Source organism: Choloepus didactylus, chromosome X, assembly GCF_015220235.1.
Source record: "Choloepus didactylus isolate mChoDid1 chromosome X, mChoDid1.pri, whole genome shotgun sequence".
Taxonomy (NCBI): Eukaryota; Metazoa; Chordata; class Mammalia; order Pilosa; family Megalonychidae; genus Choloepus; species Choloepus didactylus.
In genome coordinates this window covers 77517952-77532116 of record NC_051334.1, presented here as the reverse complement: position 1 = coordinate 77532116, position 14165 = coordinate 77517952, and positions in this window count along the sequence as shown.

The following is a 14165-nucleotide window of genomic DNA, read 5'->3' as shown; positions in this document are numbered from 1 at the left end:
ACTGTTATACAAATTTGTGCTAGAATGTCTAGATAGACCAATCAAGCAAGAAAAAGAAATAAAAGGCATCCAAATCTGAAAGGAATATGCAAAACTTTCATTATTTGCAGATGACATGAGCCTGTATTTAGAAAGTCCCGAAAACATTATGACAATGCTGCTAGAGCTAATAAATGAGTTCAGCAAAGTGGTGGGATACAAGATCAACATGCAAAAATCAGTAGTTTTTCCATACAATTGTATTGCGCTATCCAAGGGTGTAATCAAGAAAAAAAAATCCATTTATTATAGCAACTAAAAGAATCAAATATCTAGGAATAAATTTAACCAAGGATGTAAAGAACCTGTACACAGAAAACTACAAAACATTGGTAAAAGAAATCAAAGAAGACCTAAACAAATGGAAGGACATTCCATATTCATGAATTGGAAGGCTAAATGTCATTATGGTGTCAATTCTACCCAAATTGATCTAGACAGTCAATGCAATATCAATCAAATGTCCAAAAGCCTACTTTGCAGAAATGGAGAAGATAATTAAAATATTGAAGGGTAAGGAGCCTCAAATAGCTAAAAACATTTTGAAAAAGAAGAATGAGGTGACAGGGCTCATGCTTCTTGACTTTAAAGAATATTATAAAGCTAGAGTGGTCAAAACAATATGGTACTAGCATAAAGGTAGACATATTGATCAATGGAATAGAACTGAAATTTCAGAAATAGATGCTAACATCTATGGTCAATTCATTTTTGACAAGGTTGCCAAGTCCACACAACTGTAACTGAATGGTCTCTTCAAAAAATGGTGCTGGGAGAACTGGATCTCCACATCCAAAAGAATGAAAGAGGACCCCTATCTCACACTCTATACAAAAATTAACTCAAAATGGATCAAAGACCTAACTATAAGACCAAGGACTGTAAAAACCCTAGAAGAAAATGTAGAGAAGTATCTTCAAGATCTTGTGGTAGACAGAGATTTCTTAGACTTGACACACAAAGCACAAACAATGGAGGAAAAAAATACATAAAGGGGGCCTCCTCAAAACTGAATATTTTTGTGCATCAAGGACTTTGTGGAAAGGGTGAAAAGGAAGCCTACTCAATGGGAGAAAATATTTGGAAACCACATATCTGATAAGGGTTTAATATCCAGAATATATAAAGAAATCCTGCAATGCAACAACAAAAACAAACAACCAAAAAGAACCAATTAAAAAATGGGCAAAAGACATGAACAGACACTTTTCCAAAGAGGACATACAAATGGCTAAAAAGCACATAAAAGGATGCTCATTTCACTAGCTATTAGGAAATTGCAAATCAAAACCATGGTGAAATATCATTTCACACCTACTTGAATGGCCACTATTAAATGAACAGGAAAATACAAGTGTTGGAGAGGATGTAGAGAAATAAGAACACTTATTCACTGCTGGTGGGAATGTAAAATGGTGCAATCACTGGTGAAGACAGTTTAGCGGTTCCTCATAAAGCTAAGAATACAGTTGCCTTATGATCCAGCTAGCCTACTACTTGGTATATACCCAGAAGAACTGAAAGCAGGGATGCAAACAGACATTTGCACACTGATGTTCATAACGACATTATTCGTAATTGCCAAAAGACAGAAAGAATCCAAGTGTCCATCAACCAATGAATTCGTAAATAAAATGTGGTATATACATATGATGGAATATTATTCAGCAGTAAGAAGGAATGAAGTCCTGACGCACATGACAACATACATGAATCTTGAGGACATTATTTTGACTGAAATAATTTGGACACAAAAATGACAAGTATTGTATTTATCTCACTAGTATGAACTAATTACAATATGTAAACTCATAGACATAAAATCTAGAGTATAGGTTACCAGGAGATAAAACATGGCTAGAGAATGAGGTGCGGTTACTTAATATGTGCAGAATTTTTAACTAGCCTGAATTTAAATGTTTGGAAATGGATAGAGGTGATGGAAGCACAGTATTGTGAGTGTAATTAAGAGAACTGAATTATGTGTGTGAGTGTGTTTGAAAGGGGAAGTTTAGAGTCATGTATTTCACCTAAAGGAAAGCTAGAGGTGAAAACATTGAACTGTATAATACAATGTATCTTGTGGTACACTATGACTGTGATTAACACTACAAATATAAAAAAAAACTTCTTTAATGGACTAGAACAATTGTACAACAGTATTACAAGGAGTTAATAATATAGTGGTATATGGGAAAAATGCATCAATTACAAACTATGGACTATAGTTAACAGCAAAATCTTAATATTCTTTCTTCAACAGTAACAAATGTACCACATCAATACTGGGGGTCAATAATAGGGGGTGATAAGAGGTATGGGATGTTTGGGGGTTTCTTTTTTTGGAGTAATGGAAATGTTCTAACATTGATTGCGGTGATGAATGCACAACAATGTGATGATACTGTGAGCCATTATTGTATACTTTGGTGGACTGTATGGTGTGTGTTATATTTCAATACAGTTGAGTTAAAAATTGGATAGATATGGAAAAATATTAAGCAGATTGAGTACTCAAACATGTGTATGTGAGACTGTGCATTCCTGGGGATGCCTAAAGTTGGGCAAGGTGAGGGGTAGGAACATCCAAATAAGCAAAATCCATGCAGAAATGTGTTCACCAGGTTTCTTAAAGGTTAAAGGCATGGGGAAACTGTGGGAGCACTTGAATTGGCTCCTATGTCTTTTTGACATAGTCTTGGTAGTTTTGGTGACTTTATTCCTGTCTGGAATGACAAGGTGTTCCAGGTTCATCTTGTGCTTTCCTTCTCCCAGACCTGGAATCAGTCATTTTCCCAAGGTCCCTTGATTACTTTTGGTGGGAAATGATATTGGGAGATCATGATAACGGGCAGTAGCTGTGTTCATTGCTAATGGGCTGATAATTGTTTCTAGGCCTTTTACATTGAATTCTGACTGCCATCACCCACCTCAGGCTTTCCTTGCTGTGGTGATCCACCCACCTTTCCACTCTACTTTGCTCTTGGTTTATGCATCCTTACAGTTCAGAGGAAGATGTGTTCTCTCTGCCAGACCCAGTCCCACAGTGTTCTCATGGTTGTCTCACCATGTTGACCCATCCCCCCACACTAGGTAAAATGCTATCTCTCTTTGTTAACTTGACCAAGTCACTTCCCTCCCAGGCCTCAGTTTCCCCATCTAGAAAACAGAGAAGTTTGGATTCCAGCTCTCTGAAACCCTATACTTCCATCCAGCTGCTGTTAAAATAATCCCAGGTTCCTGGAGGGTGAAGATCTCACAGTCTTTTCCCTAGCATGAAGAGCTCTGTGAACAAAGTGGCTTGTCAGTGGCAATGGCTATCCTTGTGGTCAACCTACCCTCAGACCCAGAGGTCAGGGGACACTCAGAGAAAGATTTCCTCCCCTCTTAGGCCCCTGACACTCCCAGAGGGCCCTGGAGAGGGGTCTTTTGGGAAAAGTTTCTCAGGTATCATATCCCCAAATCCTCCTAACCCTCCCCTTTCCTTAGAGAGACCTCCTACCAGTCCTCAGGGGAGGTGACTTGTGGAGGTGTATCTAGAAAGCCCAGGCAACTCTCAGTCCTTATCTGGGGAGAGGCTGATGTGGTGAGTTTTTGCAACAGGAAAATGGAGCCATTTGCTTCCAAGTCCTGACCATACCTCAGACTGAGCAAATAAAGTTCCAGTCCCAGCCGAGGTGTCCCATAGTGCTGACCTCTCCAGAACAAGGGTCACCAGAAAAAGGATCAACTGATCAGGCTTTAACCCCATACTATTCTTGTGACCTTGGTCTGAGCACCTAACTCTCCTGATCTTACTTCTGATCATTTTGGTGAGTAGACATGGCATTATTTATAAAAAATTTGTTTTTTGAGGGCCAGTATGCACCCCTGGTTATTTTATCCTTATCAAAAGTGGTGATTCATTACTTCAAATGCTGAAGGCCACTCCTGATGCTGGTTAATTTTATTCTTTTAAAAAATCATGACCCTTTAAATGAATGGTGGAAGGTAATTCATTTTTCACCTTTGAATGCTAACTTAAGCATGAATTCACAAATCAATGTACTTGCTTGTTCCTATCCACAGACTAAAATCCTTGGCTACCATTAAATACAAGGGAATGAAAGCTACGTAATAATACAGAAGAGTAATCATGACAAAATGTGAAAAGGAAAGAAATTAGGACAGCAGTTTCTACTAATGAGAAAAAAGTATGGGAAAAATAATGGGGAAATGTAAAAAATAAAGAGTATACATCAAAAGGCAGTGAGAGTGGCTTAGTGGTAAGGTTATGTATCTTGTTTCTTCTCTTTTCCAAAATTTCTGTAATGTACCTTTATAATTAGTGTAATAAAAATAGAAACATGAATACAAAGAAAATTCTTTTCAGACTTCAGGACACAGTTTCGCTTTTAATTATGGTCAGCGTTAAAATGCACCAATCCCCTTCATTGCCCTTTAGGATCTAAAAGCTCCATCCTACCTCCAAGTCCCTGCATAGAACTGCTGGCTGTGGTCAGATCACATTCCCCGCCTTACTCCATTAGTCAGCACACCTAAAGGACAGACAGGATGACTGTAAATGGCCTTGAAATGATGGTCTGCTTCAGGATGATTACTTTTGTCCTCACAGTCCCATCAAAATTCAGGGAAAGATCCTGCATCCTCAGCCCTAATACTCTGGCTCATGTTCTAAATTTGCCTTATCTTGGGGTTGGTGGCTGACTTCAGAGGAGGTATGTATTCTTGAGCCTGCTGCTTCTACCTCTCTGCCCAAACCTGTAGTTTCTTTATCTCTCACTCTAGCTCACAGAATATTGTGGCATCGTTCATCTTCTCTTCTCCCCATTAGACAGCAAGGTCTCCCCCCATTACACAGTAAGGTCCCCAAACAAAGCAATCATTTGTTGTGAGACTGCAACCCAGCTGCTATCCCGGTGTGACAGACAGGTGAGCATGCAAGGGTGCAGAGTAAGCCAAAGGCCCTTCCCTCCTGCCTGTCATAGGCCCCTCCTGTCACCTCCCTTCTTGTGCCTTGAAACCCCAGACAAGGGCCCCCTATTGAATGGATAAACATAGCCCCTGACACTTGAGTGTCTTCTGTGACTTCAAAGGGCATCACCTTCATGACTCTGATCATTGCACTCTTCAGTGCTGCCACTCCTAGGATCTTCCTGGAGGATATCCCTGACAATATATAGAGGGCTTTCAGTGCCTCCTCTGACACTCTCAGTGTCTCCTCAGGTGCCCTCCTTGCCCAGATCAGTCCAAGGAAGTGCCCCACTCCAGGCAGAAAGTCTGTTCACATAAAGGTGGCAAAGCTGGCCCCATTCATGCTGATTTGAGACCAGAAGAAGTAGCCTGTCTCCAAAACCAAGGTGCTCCAGTATGACATTAAAGAGCAGGATTGCCACATTTCCCAAGCTCTTCCTTCAAACTAATGAGTACCTGTTGTACATCTTTGGGCACAAAGTCACAAGACTGGAGCCAAGAGGGCAACTGCATCTTCATCAAGACCCTGAAACTTGATGAAGTGATATGGAGTTCACAGGAGGCCAGGACCCAGACATAGGCATGGTGGTCCTTCCTGTGATTACCCTAGGACTAATCTTCATAAGCACAACTGAATCAGAATGCAGGAGTTCTGGGACTTTTTGTGCATATTGGGAGTCTGGCCCAAAAGGGAGCTCTTTCTCTTTGGAAAACCAAAGAAACCCATTAGCAGAGATTTAGCAGCGCAGTAGTACCTTGAGCATAAGTGAGTGCCACATAACAACTGCACAGGAGTATGATTTCCTGTGGGTGCACCAAGCCTTCCTAGAAACCACCAAGATGAAAGCTGTGAAGTCTGTAGTCAGAATTCACAAGAAAGATTTCATGGCTTTCCCACTTGGGTATGATGAGACCAGGAGGGATGAGGAGCCCAGAGGCAGAGCCAATGTCCATACATGTGCTAATGGCTCCTTCTCTGGCCTCTACAGCAGGCAGAGGCAGGACCTTCTCCTTGCCTTTGAGGGTGAGCAGTCAAAGGGACCCTTTCAATGGTGGGCATTGAGCTCCTGAGTTACAAATTGTGGAGGGGAGAGGAGTACAGAACACACTGCCCACAAAAATTTTCCCTTGTGCTACTTGATGGTGTAGCTCAAAGTTTCCTGTCTTGCAAATGTCTTTGTTCCTTTTCAACAGATTTTTGAGTGAGCTTTGTGAATGATGCTGGTTAATCATATTTTGTATGCTGCCTCTGATGCTTTTTGGAATAAGTGTTTTGCTAACTTTGTAAAACATACTGACATTACCCATATTTTACTGTCTAACAGACTCTGTAACACCCTATTAGGCTGATCCTTGTAAAAGAAAATAAAGCTGTTAGGTGCCTAATTTCCACCTTGGTGTATGTGTCTGTGTGTCTGTGTTATCTTTGTGTTTACCTTCTCACTCTCACAGGAAATCATTAACTCAAATGTAACATATACTTACATGTGCACACAGCCACACACACTTATGCACACATACATAAACATCACATAGAAGTACAGATATATTTGGGAATGGATGGTGGTGATGGTAGCACATTATTGTGAGTATAATTAATAACACTGAATTGTGTTTGTGAATGTGGTTGAAAGGGCAAGTTTTGGGTCATGTATGTTACTAGAAGGAAGGTTAGAAGTTAAAACATGGGACTGTATAACATAGTGAACCCTGTTGTAGACAATGACTGTGGTTAATAGTACAAATATAAGAATGTTCTTTCGTGAATCATGGCAAATGTATATCACTATTACAAGGTGTTGATAATAGGGTGATGTATGGGAAAAGGTGAATCTAATGTAAAACTATGGACTATTTTTTACATGACTTTTATGTAAACTTACAACTTCTCTAATTAAAAAAATAACAATAATTTAGAAAATTATGCTAAGTGAAAGAAACCAGATACAAAGTACAACATATTGTATGATTCCATTTATGTAAAATGTAAATATAAGTAAATCTATAGAGACTGAATTTGATTACTGGTTATGTAGGGCTGAGGATGGAGAGAGGGATTGAGAGGTAACTACTAAGGGGCATAGGGTTTTTCTTTCTGGAGTAATGAAAATGTTCTAAAATTGACTGTGGTGATGAATGTGCAACTCTGTGACTATACTAAAAGTATTGATTGTACACATTGGATAGATTGTATGGTATGTGACTATATTTCAATAAAACTTCTTTTAAAAAGTACAGATATGCATAAAAGTAAAATGTCTTGCCTAAAAGAAAGCGAGTCATGATTAATATTTAAATAGAGACTGGAAAAAGACTTTTCAATATGAGAAATCCCAGGAATACAAGAGACCTGAACCACAGAGCTTCAATTATCTGTCAAGGTCATATGACTTTTCTGAAGCCTGCCACACACGCCAAAGCAAGGAAAATATAGATCAGGAGTCCAAACTATCCAAACCCACAGTTTCTTCACCTCTCTAACTGGCTCACATAACACCATGATGTCCTTTACTCTCTTCTCTTTGTCTTAAACCAGGAAGACACTTGCTTATGGGGAGAATTTCCTATCAGGTTTTGGATTCCAGGCCTGATCACAAAAGCCCAAGAACTGTTTGTCGAATGGATGTTTATTGGAGGGGTTCTTCCAGAATGTGGATCCTGGCACATGTGTGACTGAGGATTGGGACCAAAGAAGTGCTTTGATGTCCTTGCAGGAAAAGCCCCCTCTCAATTCAGCAAATCCTATAAGGCACAGGTTCATATTAGAAGTAAGAGGAGACTCTCATTTACCATCATAGCAACTCATGTATATCAACGCATAGGAGACAAACAATCCACTTTTAAAAATTGCCAAAAGACATGAGCAAGTACTCCACAACAGGGTTATCCGGAGTGTCAGAGAGCTTAATGAAAAACTGATCAACTTCAATAGCAATCAAGGAAAGGAAGGTGATTTAAAATTCTATACCATTGCACAAATACGTGAACAGCTAAAATTAATCAGATTGACAAGTCTTGGTGAGGATGTGGATCAAAGGGAATCCCCATGCACTATTGGTGGAAATGTAAATTAGAAAACCAATCTGGAAAACAGTCTAGCATGAGCTACAACAGGTAAAGATACACTCACCATATGACCTAGCAATTCCACTCCAGGGCATTATAACCAACAGAAATGTGGGCACAAAGGCACAAAGAGATATGCACAGGAATATTCGTGGTAGCTTTATTTCTAATGGCCCCAAATCAGAGATATAAATCAGGGGTAAATTAGATAAAAACATGGCATATTCATACAACAGAATACCATCCAGTAATGGGTATATACAAATTATAGTTATATGCAACAGCATGGATGAATCTCACAAACAAACTGTTTTGGGAAAAAAAAAAAAACAGATTAAAAAAAGAGAACGTATTGAAGGAATTGATCTATGTAAAGTCCAAAATAAAAGGCGGGGGGGGGGGGGCGTGGCACAACTAAACCACAGTGTTTAGGGAAGCATGCATGTTTAGAGGGTAAAACTGTAAAGAAAAGCAAGGAAGTGATTGCCGCCCAAAAAGTCACAATAGTAGTTAACATCAGTATGAAAGTAGGTGTAGGATTGGAGATGGAATTTGGGGTGGGGAATGGGGCTTCTGGTGTGCTTAGAGTGGTATGCTTGAACACAGATGGTGTTAAACTAGTGTGTAACTTGCAATAAATAGTTTGAGCAATACATTCTTGTTTAAGGATCTATTCTGTATGTTTGTAATAATCTACAATACAAAAGGTTAAACAGGAAAATCAGCAAAGATTATGAGTGGGAGATTTGTAGAAATATAAATGGTCAGTAAAAAAATGAAAACATGCTCAATCTCAATGAGTAATATTGATAATATTGATAATATTGATCACACACCAAATCAGCCAACAGTGTAAAAAGTAATAACAATAAATGTTGGTGAGGGTAGAGTAAAAGGAAAATTTTCATAACATGTGTGGGCATACAAACTGGTACAACTATTATTGGCAGCAGTTTGACAGTGTCATTAAAATGTTAAGTGTTTCAAATTCCATATCCAGGCATCTGTTCCACAGCAACCCATGCACTGTGAAGGAAATAGCATGTCCAATAATGATGATTATATCACTATTTGTAAAATTAAAAAATTGTTATGCTCCAGTTTGCTAAAGCTGCCATCGTGCAAAATACCAGAAATGGATTGGCTTTTATAAAGGGGATTTATTAGGCTGCAAAAGTACAGTTCTAAGGCTGTAAAAATGTCCAAATTAAGGCATCAACAAGAGAACACCTTCACTGAAGAAAGGCCAATAGTGTCTGGAACACTTCTGTCAGCTGGGAAGGCACATGGCTGGTGTCTGCTGGTCCTTTGCTCCTGGGTTGTGTTTCAAAATGGCTTTATCCAAAATGTCTCTGGTCTTGTGTCTCTCTCAGCTTCTCTGAGCTCCTTCTCTCCATGAGAGCTCTTAAAGGACTCCAATGATTTAATTAAGACCCACCTGGAATGGGCGGGATCACATCTCCATGGAAATAATTTCATCAAGGTTTCTCCCACAATTGGGTGAGTCACATCTCCATGGAAACACTCAATCAAAAGGTTCTACCCAACAATATTGGATTAAAAGATCATGGCTCTCCTGGGTTCCATAACAGCCTCAAACCAGCACATATGACAAAAAAACCTAAGTGTCATTAGGGCAAGAGTTTAATGAATTATAGCTTACACAAACTATAATATACTATGCAGTTGTTAAAATCATTAGATACACGAAAAACATGGAAAGTCTAACAAACCATCCCAGACTAAGGAGACATGAAAACTAGGTGCAATGTGATTCCTTGGACTGAATCCTGGAAGAGAAAAAGGGGCACTAGTGGAAAAACTGGTAAAATCCAAATAGAATCCGTAATTTAGTTAACAGTAATGTACCAATGTTAATTTCTTAGTTTTGAGGTATGTACCATGGTTACATAAGATGTGAACATTAGGGCAAGTTATGTGAAGGGAATATGGGAACATTCTATACAATCTCTGCAACTTTTCTATAAATCTAAAAATTATTTCAAAATAGAAAGTTAAAAAAGAATGAGATAGATATCTATATATTGAAATAACAAGGTCTCCCACACTCACGTTTAAATACAAATAGCAAATTGCCACAAGGTGTATGCAGCATGGTCAAGCATATGTATGTAATAAGACATGCAAACCAAAGTGAAATTGTGTGTTTGTATAGGTGTTAATATATGTATGAATATACACTGACAAAGGTCTTGAAGAAAATACATCAAACAATTGCCAGTTGTGCTAACCCCTGGCTTGAGGGCTGGTGATGGAGGAACTAGTCAATGGATCTAGATGGTTTGAATTGAGCTCATGCAGGGAATATTTGTATAAATAAGACAACTTTGAAAGAAGATGAAGAAAAGAAAAAAACAAAAATAGGAGTTTTTGATATTTTGGCAAATCTTTTCCATCCTGGCATCCACCAGACCTTTATTGAGAGTTTGCTTTGTTCTGGGGGCTTTCCTGTAAACAGCCACATCCAAACTTGCAGAAAAGCTTTGTGCATCTCATGGATAGGAGATATCTATTTAACCCTTTCCATTGCAGCATACCTTTGCTTGCATGCATACATCTAGTGGGACAAACTCACAAACTTATAAAGCTGTGGGAAGTTTTTCTTTACATTTATCCAATCCTTAGTGGGGGCAGGTGGTGGTAGTCTTGCTAACCTCACTTGCGTGCCCTTCCCCTGACCTCATCTCTAGGAGTAACTTCTAGGGATAAGCTGAATCCCTTATACCTTGTTTCCACTCCAAGTTTTAGACTCTCAAACCTAAGACCTATTGTTTTAAGATCTGGCCCCTGCTCTCCCCTTCCACAACTATTTCTGCATTCCTCCCTCATTTGAACACCCAGTCCCATGCAAGAAAAATGCAATTTCTGACATACCCAAGCCACCCTTGCCGAAGGGCGTTTGCACTTATTTCAATCCTTTGGACCCACTATGTCCCAATTCTCCTGTACACCTGTCCTCTAGGTCACCAGTAATATCTCACCACAAGAAATCTCTCTCTTTTCCCCAACCATCCCCATCCCATGCTTGTTAGGTGTCTCTCCTCTGTGCTCTCACAAGACACAGGTCTTATTAGCAGTCTAGCAGTTAAACATACTGAAGTACTACTGCTGATTCATTAACTTCGGTTACTTTATCCAATTCCCCACTCCCCTACCCACTGTCATCTCTGGGTCAGAGTCTGTGTTTCTTGTTCTTCCTCCTACCTCCAGCACCTGCAAAATTAATGCAATTAATCTATATGGAGTAAACAAGTTAACAAACCTGGTGTGCCATTCTGTAGGCTTTTACTTTCCCTTACAGTCTTAGATATCCAAGCTAATCCAGGTAAATAGCAGATAGACTTAAATACAAAATAATCCCATCAGTTGTCCTTTCCTTTTCTTTCTTTAAAAGGATGCTTTCAAGGAACAGTCCACTCCAATACTATGCAAGAAGTTACCAAACATCAATAAGTAGATAGTCCCTCAATAATTTTTAAAATTCATCCAGCTAGGAGAGGAAGAAGATGGCAGCATAGAGAGGAGTGAAAGCTAGCTTCTCCCCCTGGAACAACTAGTAAACAACCAGGAGCAACTAGTAAATAATCTGGAATAACTGCTGGGGGACAAACATGACTGCCTACACATCATACACCAACCTGGAATGGGAGGAATGCCTGAGATTGCAGCATAAAATCTGTAAGTAAAAACTGCGGCTCTGCACCAAGAGCCCCTCCCCCATGGCAGCCTGAACTGCAAAGCCTCACTGTGCTAGAGAGCAGCACTCTCTGAACAAGTGAATATACCTCAGTCCAGCTCCAACTGAGGATTTAATTAACAAATGTTGACTGCTCAATACAAGCTACAAATCCCCAAGAAGCAGACAGAGGCTTTTGGTGATGACTGACTTTGGAGAGCCGGAGGACCTCCCTGGGAGGGAGAGGGAGCCCAGAGGACCAATGGGTGAAACTGAGGGTGGCTATGGAATGGTTCTGAAGGAGGGGTTTCTGTCCTTTTTTTGGCTCAGTGGAGAAAGCCTCAGCCATTTTCAGTTCCCAGCACTCTGACCCAGACAAGAGTGGAGATAGCAGAGTCAGAGAGACTATTCAAATGCAAATGATATCTCCTAGGGGTTGTATCTTCCCTAAGAGGAAAGAGGTGGTGTCAAGCTCTACTACCCACCTTCCATTCAAAAACAGACCCCAGAGCCTGGGGGAAACAGCTACAGGCCACACCTCCTTACACCAGTCTGGAGTGACAGGCTGACAGGCACACACCTGCTGGGCAGAAAAGCACACTGGCTTGAGGCCTCACAGGGTGTATCAATCTTCTAAGACACACCCTCAGGGAAACCTGATGCTATTTCCTCATTCTGAGACCTGAACCCATTCTGGTCTGGGAAAACCTGATTGAGGTAACCAAGGAAACCAGATGCCTAGACATCAGAAAACTATAACCTACACTAAGAAAAATGAAGTTATGGCCCAGTCAAAGGAAGAAACTTACACTACAACTGAGACACAGGAACTGAAACAACTAATGCTAAGTCAATTCAAAAAGTTTAGGGAAGATATGGCAAAAGAGATGAAGTGTATAATGAAAACACTGTGTGTACTTAAGGTAGAATTTGAAAGTTTGAAAAAAAAACTTGCAGAATCTATGGAAATGAAAGGCAAAACAAAAGAGATGAAAGACATAATGGAGACATACAACAGCAGATCTCAAGACAGAGAAGAAAACACTCAGGAACTGGAGAACAATACACCTGAAAGCCTACACACAAAAGAACAAAGAATGGAAAAATATGAGCAACATCTCAGGGAATTGAATAACAACACAAAACACAGATGTGTACATGTCATGGGTGTCCCTGAAGGAAAAGAGAAGGGAAAATGGGCAGAAGCAATAATAGAGGAAATCATCAATGAAAATTTCTGATCTCTTAAGAAAGACATGAAATTACAGATCCAAGAAGTCCAGCATACCCCAAACAGAATAGATCTGAATAGGCCTATGCCAAGACTCTTAATAATCAGATTATCAAAAGTCAAAGGCAAAGAGAGAATCCTGAAGGCAGCAAGAGAAAAGTGATCCATCACATACAAAGGAAGCTTGATAAGACTATGTGCAGATTTCTCAATAGAAATAATGGAGGCAAGAAGAAGTGGTGTGATATATTTAAGATACTAAAAGAGAAAAACACCAACCAAGAATCCAATATCGGGCAAAACAGAGGGAGACCTTAAAATATTCTCTGACAAACAGACAATGACAGAGTTTGTGAACAAGATACCTGCTCTACAGGAAACACTAAAGGGAGCACTGCAGACAGAAAGGAAAAGACAGGAGTGAGAGGTTTGGAGCACAATTTTGGGAGATAGTAGCACAGCAATGTAAGTACACTGAACAAAGATGACTGTGAGTATGGTTGAAAGAGGAAGGTTAGGAGTATGTGGGACAGAAAGAGGAAAGAAAAAGACTGGTACTGTATATCTCAGTGAAATCTAGGGTGCTCAATGATTGTGATAAAAGGTAAAAATATGTTTTTACATGAGGTAGAACAAATGAAATGTCAAGGTGTTGAAAATAGGGTGGGATTGGGAGGAAAATACAATCAATGCAAATTAGAGACTATAATTAACAGAAATATTGTATTATGCATTCTTTAATGTAATAAAGGCAATATACCAAAGCTAAATGCATATGGGGGGGCATAAAGAAGGGGTATGGGGCTTTTGGCATTGGTGATGTTTTCTGACTCTTTATTCTACTTTAGTTTAATGCTATCTTTCCTATTGTTGCTTTCTAGCTGTCATTTCTCTCTCTCTCTCTCTCTTTCTTTTTTCTTTTTCTTTTGTCTCTCTACCTTCTTTGACTCTTCCTCCTCCTTTGTTGAAGAAATGGAGATGTCCTTATATAGAGAGTGGTGATGGTGCTGAATACATAAATATGTGACTATACAGGGAACCAATGATTGTTTACTTAGGATGGAATGTTTGGTGTGTGAACAAAACCGTCTTAAAAAATGGGTTCATGAAGAAACCTTGAGGGCACTATATTGAGTGAAATAAGACAGACACGTAAGG